The sequence below is a fragment of the Miscanthus floridulus genome, chromosome 10, assembly GCF_019320115.1.
Source record: "Miscanthus floridulus cultivar M001 chromosome 10, ASM1932011v1, whole genome shotgun sequence".
NCBI lineage: Eukaryota > Viridiplantae > Streptophyta > Magnoliopsida > Poales > Poaceae > Miscanthus > Miscanthus floridulus.
In genome coordinates this window covers 35,344,157-35,361,050 of record NC_089589.1, presented here as the reverse complement: position 1 = coordinate 35,361,050, position 16,894 = coordinate 35,344,157, and positions in this window count along the sequence as shown.

The following is a 16,894-nucleotide window of genomic DNA, read 5'->3' as shown; positions in this document are numbered from 1 at the left end:
GTTGCAGGAGGTGCATGGAGGCGGATTGATAGGACATTTTGGTGCCAAGAAGACAGAGGAGGTGCTGTCCACACACTTCTTTTGGCCAAGGATGAGGCGAGATGTAGAGCGGTACGTGGCTCGGTGTGCTACATGTCAAAAAGCTAAGTCTCGGTTGAACCCACATGGTTTGTATATGCCTCTTCCTGTTCCTTCTATTCCTTGGGCTGATATATCTATGGATTTTGTGTTGGGTTTACCAAGGACTAAGAGGGGGAGGGATAATATTTTTGTGGTGGTTGATCATTTTTCTAAGATGGCATATTTTATTCCTTGTCATAAGAGCGACGATGCTGTTCATATTGCTGACGATTTCTTTCCTTCTACTATTGTTTCAGATCATGACGCAAAATTCTTGAGTCATTTTTGGCGCATGTTGTGGAATAAATTGGGGACCAAGTTGCTGTTTTCTACAACATGTCATCCCCAAACTGATGGGCAAACTGAGGTTGTGAATCGAATATTGTCCACCATGTTGAGAGCAATTTTACAGCGCAATTTGAAGATGTGGGAAGAGTGTTTGCCGCATGTGGAGTTTGCATATAACAGGGCGGAACATTCCACCACCAAGGTAAGTCCTTTTCAGGTAGTGTATGGTTTTAACCCCCATGCTCCTATTGATCTTTTGCCTTTGCCTACCACTGAGAGAATACATAGTGATGCTAGAGAGCGTGCTGATTTTATTCATAAGTTGCATGAAACAACTAAAGCAAATATTGAAAGAATGAATGAAAAGTATAGAATTGTTGGTAGTAAAGGTAGAAAAGAGATTAAACTTAAACCGGGTGATTTGGTTTGGTTACATTTGAGAAAAGATAGATTTCCTGAGCTGTGTAAGTCTAAATTAATGCCAAGAGCAGCTGGTCCTTATAAGATAATTGAGAAAATAAATGATAATGCCTACAAACTTGAGTTGCCACCCGAGTTCGGGGTTAGTCCCACCTTTAACATTGCAGATTTGAAACCTTATTTGGGAGAAGAAGATGAGCTTGAGTCGAGGACGACTCCATTTCAAGAGGGGGAGGGATGATGAGGACATCACTCTTTCAGATGTACCCACTGATCCTCCAACCGTCATGCAATGTCCAATGACCCGGGCTCGAATGCGTCAACTCAATTTAGAGGTGAGCTCGTTCTTAAGCGATATTTTTTATACTTTTGAGAATAGACTACTACCTAATAATGTTATCTTGCTTAGGAACATTGGAGAGGGTCATGAAGGACTTAGAGGACGTGGTGGAGGTGAAGATGACTAGCAAGGACGTCCAACAGGAACCGGAGGCCCGGTCCAACACGATTCCGAGTCTGCCTCGGCCTCCAGGACTAGTCTGCCTTAAACTGGTCACCTAGGACCCATCCAGACTCCGTTTTTGACAATCCACATATGGATGGAAACATAATTTGATAAGGAAGCCAATCCAAGCGGTCTCACATCAAAACCTCTTCGGAATCAATGGGAATCGTCAAAACAAATCAGCATCTAAAATCTGCCAGGGTCCTGCGACATCGTCTTTTGGTCCGTTGGACCATGTATCGTGTTTGGGCCATTAGGGGCATGTCCAGGGGTCTTGCATGACCCTAGAGTCTTCATAAACAGCCACCGCCCCTCCATTAGGGTTTGGGTTTTGCTTAGATTATTCTGTCAAGAACAGTTTCACCGTTCATCGGTTTGTGAGACCCTAACTTTGAGAGATTAATCATTCATCTACAATTTGGTTGTGTTCTTTCTTGTTCTTGCTTGTGTTCTTCGTTGCGCAGGCAGGGATTAGCCTTAGGTCAACCTAGTTCGAGACTCGGTTGATAACCAAAGGAGCTGTGGTGCTAAGATTGCAGGGTTCGATCTTTTGATCTAAAGCCGGATCGGTGTGTCATTCTCCGCCACAATGATAGTTACCACCTGACGGAAGATCGGGATCCCCATTCCCATTACTATCTAAGGGACCGGTACTCACCTAGATGTAGACGCGAATCGATAGGCGATGAAAACATGGGCTGGGATGTCGTAACAAGACCTAGCCACACCGGTACGGATCCTGCGGCAATGACAAGGTCGTTTTGGTGAGCTCTGGCATAACAGATGTGATAGAAGTAGTGGACAAGCATCAGTGACTCACCACGCAACTACCTGTGGCGGTGGCTTGGCCAGAGACTGCTTGGGCCCATCTGGCCATGTGCACACGACAAGCCCTATGGTAGACTATAGTGGCGTGGCCGCATCAGCATTGTGGGGGTGGAAGTAAGGCTAAAGCTTAGGTGCACATGGCGAGAAGGAGTGTTAGACGGTGCTGGTGGTGCAACTAATTTGGCTCGAAGTGAGGAGATGGAAGCTACCCATGGTGAGGCCGGCTAGACCTTTAATGACGTGGCAGTAGAAGGAAAACTCCAAATTGGAGTTCGGCCATGCCTCAATCAACATGGGGTGGGGATAGTCGGCCAGGAGACTTGACGACGGCGCTAGAGACACCACGCCATGGTCTGAGATGACTTCACCCTGTTGTATTCACTGCTGCGTCGTAGTCAGCCATGGGAGAAGGGGGGGGGGTGAATCAGGGCTCATCGCCACTCGTCTTGGAGGAACATGGTTGTCATGACCTGAGCTACACGCGCGGCGATGCTACGGACAACACACGTGCGCCATCGACCGAGCGCTGTCTCCACGGCTGCTGTGCCATAAATGGCAAAGCGACGGGCAGCAGCAGAGGAGGGGCAAGCCCTCGTGCGCGTGGCTAAAGACCGAGCACGTCACAACACCACACATGCAGCAGCGGCATCACGGTAGTGATATGGAGGTATGGGAGCAGCGGGTGGCGGCCCGCAGCGTAGGGCGGTAGCGGTGGAGTAGCAACATGGTAGAGGGGTGGGGCGCGCGTTAGGGCGGCAAGGCGGCCAGGGCACCAGGCCTGCGATGCGGTAGCACTACGCAGCCAGGCCAACCTGCCATGGTGACCAACTAAGCATGGTCGGGTGCGCGCACATGAAGCGCCCGACGCCGTGACCCTGAGGCATGGTGATCACACCCACGTGAGGGAACAGGCCGAGAACGTGTTGTGCACGGCTTTTAAAGTGCTCAAATCTCCTAAACGGTTGCTCCTACACCCAAACCGCCTTCTCTACAATCTAGCTATCACATGGGGCTACCAAACCGAGCAAAGATACCATACCACTCCTAAACTCAATTCTTTAGAATAAATCACCCAACTTAGTTGTGTCAATCGGTTTTCAAACTTAAGAATTTGACTAAGTCTTGAGCTGGACTTTGGTTCAAATTCAATTTCCAAGCTATTAGAAATGTTAGCTTGGGTTATCATCTTGCTAAAACAAAAGTTGCACTATCTTCTACAAAATGTGTAATTCATACTTTATTAAGGTGTCACCAATGTGTTTTATAGCATTTTTGCTTAATAAAAATTGGTTTCCAACCTTAAGTGATATAAAATGACTATTAACTTTCTTTATGTATCATTTGTGTTAGCCATTTTTCATGCCAAGAAACTTGTTTTCGCACCTACTCACAAACATTAACACATAAACATGATGCTCATGAAGCATTTTAGAAGAAGATTTGTAGTGTAACACCAAGGGTGTTACAACTCTCCCCCTTAAGAAAAATCTCATCCTAGGATTTCATGTGCCTAGTGTGCAAAAGAGATAGGAATAAATTTTGATTTAACTTGATTACCCAATGAACTAGAAAGAAGATGGGGTAATGCTTTGAGATATAGCTTTCTTGCTCCCAAGTTGCTTCGTCCTCCGAGTGATTTTGCCACTGAACTTTATAGAACTTCACCACCTTGTTTCTAGTTACTCTTTCTTTCTCATCTAAGATCTTAATGGGATGCTCAATATAAGACAAGTCAGGCTAGAGGGAAAGTCCTTCAATTTCCATTACTTCCTCGGGAACTCTCAAACATTTCTTCAACTAAGAAACATGGAAAACATTGTGTACTGCTGACAATATGTCTAGAAGTTGGAGACGGTAAGCAACAGGACCGCATCGCTTCAAAACCTTATAAGGACCTACAAAGCGAGGAGCTAGCTTTCCACGGACACCACATCGATGCACCCCTCATGGGAGATACCTTGAGATACACATGATCTCCAACTACAAATTGCAAAGGCCTTCTTTGCTTGTCCGCATAAGTTTTCTGTTGACTCTGAGCTACCTTCAAATAGCTCTGAATAATGCTAACTTGCTCTCGAGACTCCTTGATAAAATCAGGTCCAAAATATCCACGGTTACCCACTTCAACCCAGTTAAGTGGGGTTCTACATTTCATTCCATACAGAGCTTCAAAAGGTGCCATACGAATGCTTTCTTGGTAGCTGTTGTTGTAAGAAAACTCAGCTAGTTTCAAGCATTCATCCCACTTCTCAGGAAAAAAGATGACACAAGCTCTTAACATATCTTCCAGTACCTGATTCACCCTTTCTATTTGTCCATCCATCTACGGATGATAGGCTAAACTTCGGAGAAGACGAGTTCCAAGACATTTCTTAAGTTGCTCCCAGAAGCGGGAGACAAAGACTGATCCCCTATCAGAGACGATAGTAAGGGGAACTCCTTGTAAGGTCACAATCCAATCAAAATACAACTGAGCATACTTCTTGGCTGAATATATGGTATCCACCGAAAGAAAATGAGCAGATTTAGTGAGACGATCCACAATGACCTAAATAGAGTCATAGCCCTTGGATGTACGGGGTAAACCCACAATAAAATCCAAGGAAATATCTTCCCATTTCCAAACAGGGATAGGCAAAGGCTATAAAAATCTAGGCATACTCATGTGGTCCACCTTAACTCTTCCACAAGTATCGCATTCTGCGACATACTAGGTGATATCCTGCTTCATATTTGACCACCAATACAAGTGGCGCAAATCATGGTACATCTTGTTACAGCCAGGATGAATGCACAACTTGGAATTATGAGCTTCATCCAAAATCTTTCTTCTAAGCTCCTCATTTGACGGAACCACTAAGCAGTTCTTGAACTTCACTACACCTTGATCGTCAATACTAAAATGAGGGCCACGCCCTTCGACGATTAACTTCTTAATGTGAGGAATTCCTGAAGTATCTTGCCTTTGCTCGATAATAATTTTCTCAAGTAGATCCGAGACTAGAGCAATGTGGGCTAGCACCTCAGCATGGTTGAGAGACAAAGGGGTTTCTTCAACCTGATATGACTTCTGACTCAAAGCATTAGCTACCACATTAGCTTTTCCAAGATGGTAATGAACCTCCAAATTATAATCCTTGATTAGTTCCAACCATCTCCTTTGCCTCATGCTTAACTTAGATTGAGTGTAAATATACTTGAGGCTCTTGTGATCTGTAAAGTGTGCACTTTGTTTCCCAACAAATAATACCTTCAAATTTTTAGAGCGTGCACCACAGTAGCTAGCTCTAAATCATGGGTGGGATAATTCACCTCGTACTTTTTTAGCTGACGTGAAGCATAAGCTATCACACACCCATCCTGCATAAGCACACATCCCAACCCTATCTTCGAGGCGTCACAATATACATCAAAATGTCTATCAATATCTGGTTGGGCAAGAACAGGAGTAGTGGTAAGGAAATGCTTTAGAGATTGGAAAGCTTCCTCACAAGCCGGACTCCACACAAACTTGACATCTTTCTGGAGAAACTTGGTCATAGGTTGGGCTATCTTGGAGAAATCAGGAATGAAACACCGATAATACCCAGCAAGACCAAGGAACTGATGGATCTGATGCACTGACTTTGGAGACTTCCAATTTAACACATCTTGTACCTTGCTTGGATCCACCGAGACGCCCTCAGGAGTTAGCACATGTCCCAAGAACTACACCTGATCCAACCAGAACTCACATTTGCTGAATTCAGCATACAACTTGTGTTCCCTCAATCGAGTCAACACTATTTGAAGATGTTGGGCATGCTCTTCTTTGTTCTTGGAGTAGATCAAAATATCATCAATAAACACCACTACAAACTTATCCAGCTCTGGCATGAAGACTTAATTCATGAGATACATGAAGAATGCAGGAGCTTTGGTGAGACCAAAAGACATGACTAGGTACTCATATAGCCCATACCTAGTAGAGAAAACTATCTTTGATATATCTTTGGGTCTGATCTTAATTTGATGATAACCTAAAAGGTCAATCTTGGAGAACACCTTTGCACCAGCCAACTGACCGAACAAAGTATCAATACGAGGTAAAGGATACTTGTTCTTAATGGTAACCGCATCGAGAGGGCGGTAATCCACACACATCCGAAGAGTGCCATCCTTCTTCACAAAAATGGCTGGACAACCCCATGGTGAAGAGCTAGGATGGATGAATCCCTTTTCCAACAACTCCTCTAACTGCTTCTTCATCTCTGCTAGTTCCTTTAGGGCCATGCATGAATTTGGAGTAGTGCCAGGCTCTAACTCAATAGTAAACTCCACATCTCTATCCAGTGGTAACCCAGGTAGATCTTCAGGAAAGACATCTAGAAACTCACACATAGGAATAGAGGCAAGATCAGGAGAAGCTTCAGCATGAGCAACAACTGGTGAAGCTGACTCGGAAGGTATGAGAAGAGACATTCAATCCTTAGAAGAAGGAAGCCATAGCTCAACAACTCTCTGCTTAAGGTTCAAAACTACCCCAAAAACTCATAACCAGTTCATACCCAGAATTGCATCTATGCCTTGTCCAGGCAGCACCATGAACTAGAGATGATAAGTGTGAGTGGCTAACACCAATTTGACTATGTCTGTCTGGGTATTAACGCACAACTGCGCCTCCGGAGAGCTGATTCTATAGGCGATAGAAATAGCCATAAGAGATATATTGTGCCTCTGTGCAAACCCCATGCTCATAAATGAATGTGATGCACTAGAATCAAATAACACATATGCTGGGTAGGAATCAATGGTAAACATACCAACCATAACAGGTTCATTCTATAAGATTTCCTTAGCCTCGGTGAAGTTGACTTGCCTAGAGCGGCTCACTAGCACCTTCTTCTTGATAATCATCCGCTTGATCACACGGGAGTTAGCTGAAGGCCGAGAAGACTGTGCATGCTGGCTCTACAGGCACTTTCGAGCATAGTGGCCCTCCTTGCCACACTTGAAACACGCACCAGGCTTGTTTCCCTATCCTGGACGAGGTGGGACTTGCTGTCCCTGAGGCTACCGTTGCACCTGCTGAATAGGTGCACGGTACTGAGTGGAGGGTGCCTAGTGCGACTGCTAAGGCTGACGGAATGACTGCCCACCTAAAGACTGATAAGGCACCCACCTAATAACCTGCACCTTCTGAGACTGCGAGTGACTGGAAGACCCAGAAACCACCCGCTTGCGCTTCCACTCAGCTTGAGAGTCATGCTGAAGTACCTCCATGGCAATAGCAGCATTCATCATAGCACCAAAAGTCTAGTAGTTACCGGTGTATAGTTCCTTCTACAGACTGCAAGAGAGGTCACGATAGAAATTGTCCCTCTTCTTCTCATTAGTGTCGACGTGGATCCTAGCATACTATGCCAGATGGTTGAACTTGTTCACATAGTCCAACACAGACATGCTCCCTTGCTTCAAGTCGAGGAACTCAGTCAACTTCCTATTTAGTAAACTAGCAGGGACGTAGTACTCTCTGAAAGCAGCAATAAACTCCTACCAAGTCACATAGTGGTCCATCGACTACATGGCATTGAATGTGTCCCACCATGCACTAGCGGAACCCAGAAGCTGCTGAGCTATGAAGCGCACCTTCTACTCATCAGTTATGTTGAGCAGCTGGAACTTTTGCTCCAGAATACAAAGCCAATGCTCTGCATCTAGAGGCTCAGCAGTTGGTGTGAACGTGGGTGGGTGTGTCTTCAAGAAGTCCTGGTGAGAATAGGGCCCCTCAGGACCATGGGCACCACCCCTATTCCCACCATTGCCTTCGTGGCCTCCACCAGCGAAGCTACCGATAGCCTTCGCCAGCAGCTCCATGGCATGGGCTGACTCGCGACGAGCAACCAACATCTCCACCATCATCTCTGCATGAGTCATCAGAGGTGGTGGTGGTGGAGGAGGAGGAGGAGCCAATAGTGGGGCCTTGTGGCTGTCCCCATGGGTGCCATTATCCTCGCCATGGCCATTCTCACCCCAATCTACACCAACACTGGTACTCCCGCAATCAGACCTCAGATTCATTTGTAAACAGATAAGAACCAACCATTAGGGACAACTCCTCTAGATTTGGATCAAGAGACTAGAGAAATGATAAGGCTTTTCTACAGCGTTCTTTTTAGTTATCTTACCAATTTACTAATCAAAGTTATACGTGTGGGGGAGGTTAACTTAAACGATATTCTCTTATCATGATGCATGCATCAGCCTATATGTTCACTCAAGCTAGAATATAGCGGCATTCAAAATTTTTTTGGCACATCGAACACTCATTACCACATACTAGTCGATTCTTACGCAACGTAAGTTAGTGTACCTGCAGAAAATTTATCGCGTCCTACTTTTCACAAAACTTTTGTTGGTCCAATTTTAGGTTTTTGAAAAGGGTTATGAAACTCATAACTCATTATTGTCTCGGATACCACCTGAGGCAGAACCACCCAAAATAGCACACTTACGGATGCGCTCGTCTTCCACTAGACACTAAGCACCCCGAAAGCGAGATACTTCGAGCAGTTTCATCAGGCACACCCCAAGGGAGAACCCGAATAATCCACATTTTTCATCCAGGATCTAATAATGAGAACGAGTATACAATACTTAGTCCATTTCATTCAACAAGAGTTCTTGGAAATAAATTATTACAATACCAGAGTTTAGAGTGCAAAAATTAAATAGTGGAATTAAAATAAACATCTATCGATACGATACAAGGATCCATCTATGCCCACCAGAAGAATCCTCCACTCAAAAGCCATCCTTAAGCTGCACCTGCAACAGGGGTAAATAAACCCTGAGTACACAATGTATTCGTAAGACTTACCCAACTAGTGGGAATAGTTTCCCGACTCCAATGGATATGATAGGCATTATGACTTGCTGGTTTTCTTTTAGCAGAAAGCATTACTAATCATGAATCCTTATGTGTTCATTTTGTTAGCAGTCCAGATTAGTCCATTAACTAACCATTCTAGGTAAGCACCTGTTCTACTTTCAAGTAGAAGTTGAGCAATCAGATACACTCTTCACCTTTCATCTTCTAGTTCTTACTACGATGCTAGATCATAGTCATGTCGTACCGCATCACGTGGCGATTCAAGAACCAATGTATCCTAGCTAGGTACCCTAAAACACACGCCCCGCTTGTACCCCAAGCACAAGCGAGACCAACCCACCACCCTCCTATCACGAGGTCCAGGTCCCCGTCCAAACTTGGACTCTAAGCCCCCGCTCCTGAGTCCCAGACTCAGTGCGGTGCTTAGACCTCCACTATCCTCGCCTCCAATCAGTCGGTCTAAAAAGAGCCAGAACCCATGACAAGAGAGCAATGAGCCTTTCCGCACCCAAACACAAGTATGTGTTCAGGATAATAAGTCTGTGACCTAACAACCATCTACAGCAATGGACGGTCCATAGCCGACATGAACAGGGAAAATAGTGTAACCAAGCGGTGCCCCGTTGGCCGCGGGACACAACCTATTACACCCACCAATACCCGTACCATATCCCTACCCGATCTCCATTTTTCCTTTCACCATTTTATTATGAGAGTAGTAATGATAATCACCTACTGTGAGTAATGGCAGGTTACTCACGCTACCAAAAAACCTAAGCATAGCAGCTACTTGATCTATATTAGTAGGACTCATAGGTAGATATCCCTTTGCATGTAGTTTTCACCAAAGTCCTAAAACGTAATGCACATCTCATATATATATACAGTGATTATTCAAAATAAGGGTTATGCACCGGGGCTTGCCTTGGGTAGGTAGGGTGTCAGCAAAGTCAGCAGCTGGTGGCTCTGGGGCTCCCTCCGATATGAAGATCTCCTCCTCGTACTCCTCGATCATCTCCTCGTACTCCAGCTCGCCTACGGTCATGAACTCTACCAACTCGTTCTCTACATGCATGAAATGACGATGCAACACTTAGTAATATGACAACAACAACTCTTAAAATAAGGATACATCTACTAAGCTATCAAGCTAGCTCTAATGACTAAGATACTAAGCTAAGCATCATTTCCATCAAACCAGCAGGGTTTCACCTAACAAGTGCTACTTAACCACTAAAACATATTCTTACTCTTATTAACGATTTAATATTTATATACTAAAACGGGGAGTACTTAGCTACCTTATTTCTCAACCTATTCTAGGGCTATAAAAATTATAGTGAGCACAAAATAATATAATGAACCTAATGTAAAAATTTCATGGCCAAACATATTACCAATTGACCACCAAAATTCATACAAATATTCATCTAAATAATGCTAAGCTTTCCTAAATAAATTAATGGACCTAACCTTCTCATAGATAAATGTAAACTAACTACATCAATAGATAGATCACATTTTTATGAATCTAACAAATTTTGTTTCACTATTTTTGGACACCTGATCGAATTGATATCCTTTTTCCAAAGTTCTACTTACAACATAAAATAATAAGCTATTTCTAATCCTTAATAAAAAGGAAAACAATTCCCTCCCACGTGGCCCAACTTGGCCCACGCAATGCGCGGCCCGCGTGCGCAAACGGCCCGCAATGGGGGAGCCCGTGCGCACCGACAAACTTGCAAAAATGCCCTCACGTTCTCCGATAATACTACTAACACTATGTGCACTATTTCAACAGACTATGACTTTGCAACAAAACCCTCGCTCCTTCTCTCCTTCACAATGGAGAGGCCCTCGCCCTGGCCGCACATGCTGGCACGACGACCGATGGCACGGGCGAGCCCCGCCGACCAACCAGGACCTTCCCCGCCCTATCTAAGGGACCGGTGCTCACCTAGACACAGACGTGAATCGATGGGCGGTGAAAACATGGGCCGGGGCACCGTAACATGACCTGGCCACACCGGCACGGATCGTGTGGCAACGACAAGGGCATTCCAGTGAGCTCTAGCACAACAGATATGATAGAAGCAGTAGACGAATATCAGTGACTCACCACACAACTACCTATGGCAGTGGCTTGGCCAGAGACAACCTAGGCCCATCTGGCCACATGCGCACGGCAAGCCCTACGATAGACCATGGTGGCACGGCCTAGCTTGTCAGCATCGTGGGGTGGCAGTAAGGGTGAAGCTTAGGTGCGCATGGCGAGAAGGAGTGCTAGATGGTGCTGGGGGTGCAGCCAATTTGGCTTGAAGTGAGGAGATGGAAGGTACCCAAGGTGAGGTGGGCTGGACCTTTAATGATGTGGCGGCAGAAGCAAGACTCCAAATTGGAGTTCGGCCATGCCTCAATCAACAAAGGGTGGGGACAGTTGGCCAGGAGACGCCATGCCATGGTCCAAGATGACTTCACCCTGCCGTATTCACTCCTGCGATGTAGTCGGTCATGGGAGAAAAGGAGGGTGAACCGGGGCTCGTCGTGACTCGTCTTGGAAGAACGTGGTTGTCATGACCCGAGCTGTGCGCGCGGCGATGCTACGGATAGCACACGTGCACCATCGACCGAGCGCTGTCTCCACGACCGCTGTGCCATAAATGGCAAAGCGACGGGTAGCCGCCAAGGAGGGGCAAGCCCTCATGCACATGGCTAAAGACCGGGTGCGTCACGACACCGCACGCGCAGTAGCGGCACCGCAGTAGCGAGATAGAGGCAATGGAGCAACAGGTGGTGGCCTACAGCGTAGGGCGGCAGCAGCGGAGCAGCAGCACAGTAGTGGGGTATGGCGGCTATGCGTCAGGGTGACACGATGGCTAGGGCACCGGGCCTGCATGGCGGCAGCACCGCGTGGCCAGGCCGACCTACCACGGTGGCCAATCGAGCACGGTCGGGTGCGCGCAAACGGAGTGCCCGACGCCACAACCCTAAGACGTGGTAACTGCACTATCACACCCAATTTTAAGGATAAAATTGAATGCACAAAACTCATGTGTGCCCAGGAATCAATCACACACACAAGCTGACAGATTACATAAAGTATCATCACGGTGTCTCATACATCAGAGTTATAATAAAACTTAGTCTTATACATCACAGCGGAATAATAAAAAGATAATAAAACTCTCATGGCCATCATCACAGGGAAGGTCAACTAGTTGACCACAAGCCTAATAATCCTCCGAGAAATCCTCATACCCGTTGTCATCTGTTACCCATCCGGGATTTTTATCCAAGTAAAGAAAATAAATAAGTGTAAGTACATTCCGTACTTAGCAAGCTAACATGGGGTTATGAAGCTCAAAAAGGATAGACTCTGGTTTACTGTGGTTAGCATTTTTAATAGGTCAAGCTTTTATTCTCAAGTATTATCAAGTTATGCTTAAGCTCCCATTTAATCCCATATGAACAATTATCAGAGTCAAGTGTATCATATATCCATCATATAACATCATAAATGATCATCAATAAGTATCCAATTATTCTGTGAGTTTTCCGGGCTGCTCGTAACCGTGAGCACGGCTGTTATAACAGTTTATTACCCTCTACAGAGGTGGTGCACATTCACTGCGACTCGTGATCCCCATATGCCTGGGTTAATTACTCCCATGTCACTACCAAGGTGAGCGGGCAGGGTACACTATGAAGCCATTTCATAGGTTTCCCTAACAAGTTAGGGCCGCTAGGTTTCCTTGGTAGGCAGATGTAGGGACCCCCCTTTCCTATGGCACAAATCCATCGTGGCTATACTCATAGGAACAGAGGCAGCCCTATACCCAAAGTGGCAAGCCCCATTTGCACCAAAAAGGTAACCTCTAACTAGTTAGGAAAGATCCTATTACTGAGCTAAAGTTAGAGCCATATGACTCTCCCGGTTGCACTGTCAGTCCCAGCTTTTGCCGACAGATAAGTCCTTATGGAGGGCCGGGAGCAACATGAACAAAGGTCATTTGCACTTTCGCCCTATGGAATAGTTGTTATAAATCATGTTACTCACTTTGTTCCATAGTATCATTCATCAACATGTATATCAAGTTCAGTTAGAGCACTAGCAATCTACCCATATGCATTTAACCCATAGGAGACAAGGAACAGGATAAACAATCACTAGGTTGTCCTTACGGGTATCAAAATTCGACACATGCAAATGAGTAATTGATTAAAGTGAAATAGGACATCAAGGAAGGCCCATGCTATAGTTGCCTTGGTTCACAAACTCATGCTGGTCCTGCTGGTCGTCGAAGAGTTCTTGGTCTCCCACGTTTTCCTCACCGTCTGAACGCGACCAACACAGCAACATACAACATTCCAAAGGCATTCATGCAAAGCAAACATTCCTATCATTAGAACAGTACACCAACAGTATTGAAATCAAGATAAAATGTTTGTAAAACTAATCTACGTCTCGCTACGATCACGTCAACGCGAAGTTCACGAAAAACGGAGCTAAAATGCGAAAGTTATGATTTAAACGGGTTTTCCTATAGCCCTATATTTAATTAAATCTAATCATGAAATTAAAAAGTTCTAAACTTGACTAACAGTAGCTCCAACATGTAGCTTATGAAATTACGAAGCTAACGTGATTTGAATGGATCAATTCGGAGCTAAAACGACAATTTTATAAGCGAAACAGTTCAAATGGCATTTCTGTAATTACTGAAAACATATTTTTGACTTAAGCCGTGGAGTTTACGCTTTCCAATCGAGAGTGCGCATTCGGGAAAATACGCTTTGGGCTGCGGGTAAGGACTTAGAAAAGTCCAGGGACTCTTTAGCATAATTACCCGTGAAGGGGTAACTTCTAATCCTGGCCGTTGATCTCGCGATGGGCGGTTAGGATCGGCCTAGGGAGGGAAGGCTGGCCGGAACAGTGTCACCGACGGCCATGCGCCATTGCCGGTGGCGTGGAGGTCACGGTCGCGGGCGGTTAGGGTCTAGGGTTCACCAAACGGACGTCCGAGGGCACCGGTGAGCTCGGGGGAAGAAGGGGGGTCGCGGCCATGCCGTTTCAGCGGCCGGGAAAGGCGGGTAGCACTGTGGCCGCCATGGCCGGCGACCATGGCTCGCGGAGCTCGCGGCCAAGGCTCGAGAAGCCAAGAAATGAGAAACAAAAAGCATGGGAGGAGAGGGGAGAGTACGGCGATGCTCACCGCGGTGAAAACCGGAGCGGAGGCGGCTCGGTGACGGAGGTTCGCGCGGAGGCGGACGGCGGAGCTCGGAGACCTCGGGGCGGCAGTTCTCACAGGCACGGCGATGCGAGAGGGAGCGGGGAAAAGCAGCGGTGGATGCGGGGATGGCCTCGGCTTCCTTTTGTAGAGGCAAGGGCGCGAGGGGGGGGGGGCTCCCACGACGCCGATCGTGGGCAGCGGTTGCGGCTTCGCGGTTGACAGGCGTGGGGCGAGCGGGAGGTTGGGGGCGGTGCCGATAGATGGGGCCAGGCGGTCAGTGGCTAGGCACGGGCGTAGGCACGCGGCAACGGTTGGCGTGGCTACTGGGCTGGCGCGGCTGCTAGGCCGAGCGGCCGAGGCACGCGGCTGGGCCGGTGGTTGGCGGGCCGAGTGGGGAAAAGGGGAGAGGGGCCAGCGGGCCGAAAACAAGGAAGGAGGGGGAGAAGAAAAAGATTTCTTTTCCTATTTCCAACGATTTTCCAAATTTCATTTTCAAATAATTTTTGAATTCATTTGAACTTTAATTCAAGAACAATCATCACATGAATAAATATTACAGCAGCATGTATGCATCAAAAGTTTCAAATCTTTAATTGATTTTAATTCCCCACAAATTATTAATTTCCTATTATTGAATGCACACTTAATAACATAATTAAATCAAATTTACTTATTTTAAAAGAATGAAAAATTTTGGGTGTTACAATTCTACCCCCTTAAGATGAATCTCGTCCTCGAGATTCGGGTGATTGCTTACTCAAACAGTTGGGGATAAGTCTTTCTCAGATCCTCTTCTCTTTCCCAAGTAGCCTCATCCTCTGTATAACGATTCCACTGCACCTTGCACATCTTTACTGTTCGGCTTCTCGTAACTCTTTCGGCAGTTTCCAAGATCTTTATCGGATACTCTTCATAAGTAAGATCTTCCTTGATAGCAAGTTCTTCCAAAGGAATTTGTTCTTCTGGTACCCTCAGACACTTTTTCAATTGGGAAACATGGAACACGTCGTGCACACCGGACAAGCTCTCAGGCAGTTCCAACTGATAAGCTACTTCTCCATGTCTCTCTAGGATCTTAAAAGGTCCTATATACCTTGGTGCTAACTTTCCCTTCATATTGAATCTTCTCACACTTCTCATTGGTGACACTTTCAAGTACACATAATCACCAATCTCGAAAGTCAGCTCTCTTCTGCGGGTATCAGCGTAACTCTTCTGTCGGGACTGAGCTACTCTCAAATTGTCTCTAATCATTCTCACTTGTTCTTCCACGTCTCTAAGGACATCGGGACCAAACACTTGAGTTTCTCCAGTCTGATTCTAGAACAATGGCGTTCTACACTTACGTCCATACAACGCCTCGAAAGGCACCATCTTGAGACTCTTTTGATAACTGTTGTTGTATGAGAACTCTGCGTAAGGCAGACTCTTATCCCAACTATCACCATACTGAAGTGCACAGGCTCTCAACATATCTTCCAAAATCTGGTTGATCCTTTTAGTCTATCCATCAGTTTGCGGGTGGTAAGCAGAACTGAAATTCAACTTTGTTCCCAAAGATCTATGTACTTTATGCCAGAATTGCGATGTAAATTGGGTGCCTCTATCCGACACAATTTTCTTGGGAACACCATGTAAGCACACTATTCTTTCCATGTACAACTCTGCTAATCCTGCACCATTATAGGTAGTCTTGACTGGTAAAAAGTGAGCAACCTTGGTGAGTCGATCCACTATTACCCATATCGAATCATAACCTCTTTGAGTGCGGGGCAGTCCTACAATAAAATCCATACCAACTTCTTCCCATTTCCATTCAGGAATCTTCATTGGTTGTAGTAACCCTGCAGGTCTTTGATGCTCAGCTTTCACTCTTTGACAAGTGTCACACAAAGCCACATATTCTACCACATCTCTCTTCAAACCATACCACCAATACTTTTCTTTGAGATCCAAGTACATCTTGGTACTTCCGGGATATATAGAATAAGCAGACTCATGGGCCTCTTGCAGAATTGCATCTCGGATAGCTTTCACTTCCGATACACATATCCTTTTCTCGAACCAAAGAGTTCCATTCTCATCCATTCTGAATCTAGGTGCCTTTCCAAGCACTACATTCTCTGCTATCTCCTTAAGTTTTTCATCCTCCAATTGTCCTTTGCGTATCTCCTGCTCCAATGTAGGCTCTATCACCAATTCCATTGCATTAGTGACCAGGCTCAAGTTGAGATACTCCATTTCAGCACACAACTCTGCTGACATAGATGTTATCTGGATTCCATTGGCATAGCTCTTTCTGCTAAGTGCATTGGCTATGACGTTTGCCTTTCCCGGGTGATAATGCACTTCCAAATCATAGTCTTTGATCAATTCCAACCAACGACGTTGTCTTAGATTTAGATCTGATTGGGTAAAGATATACTTCAAACTCTTATGATCAGTATAGATATCACTCTTATGTCCAATCAGATAATGTCTCCAGATCTTTAAAGCATGAACCACAGCTGCCAATTCCAAGTCATGAGTAGGATAATTCAACTCATGCTTCCTTAGTTGTCTAGATGCATATGCAACCACTCTTTCTTCTTGCATAAGCACACATCCAAGACCCAAACGGGATGCATC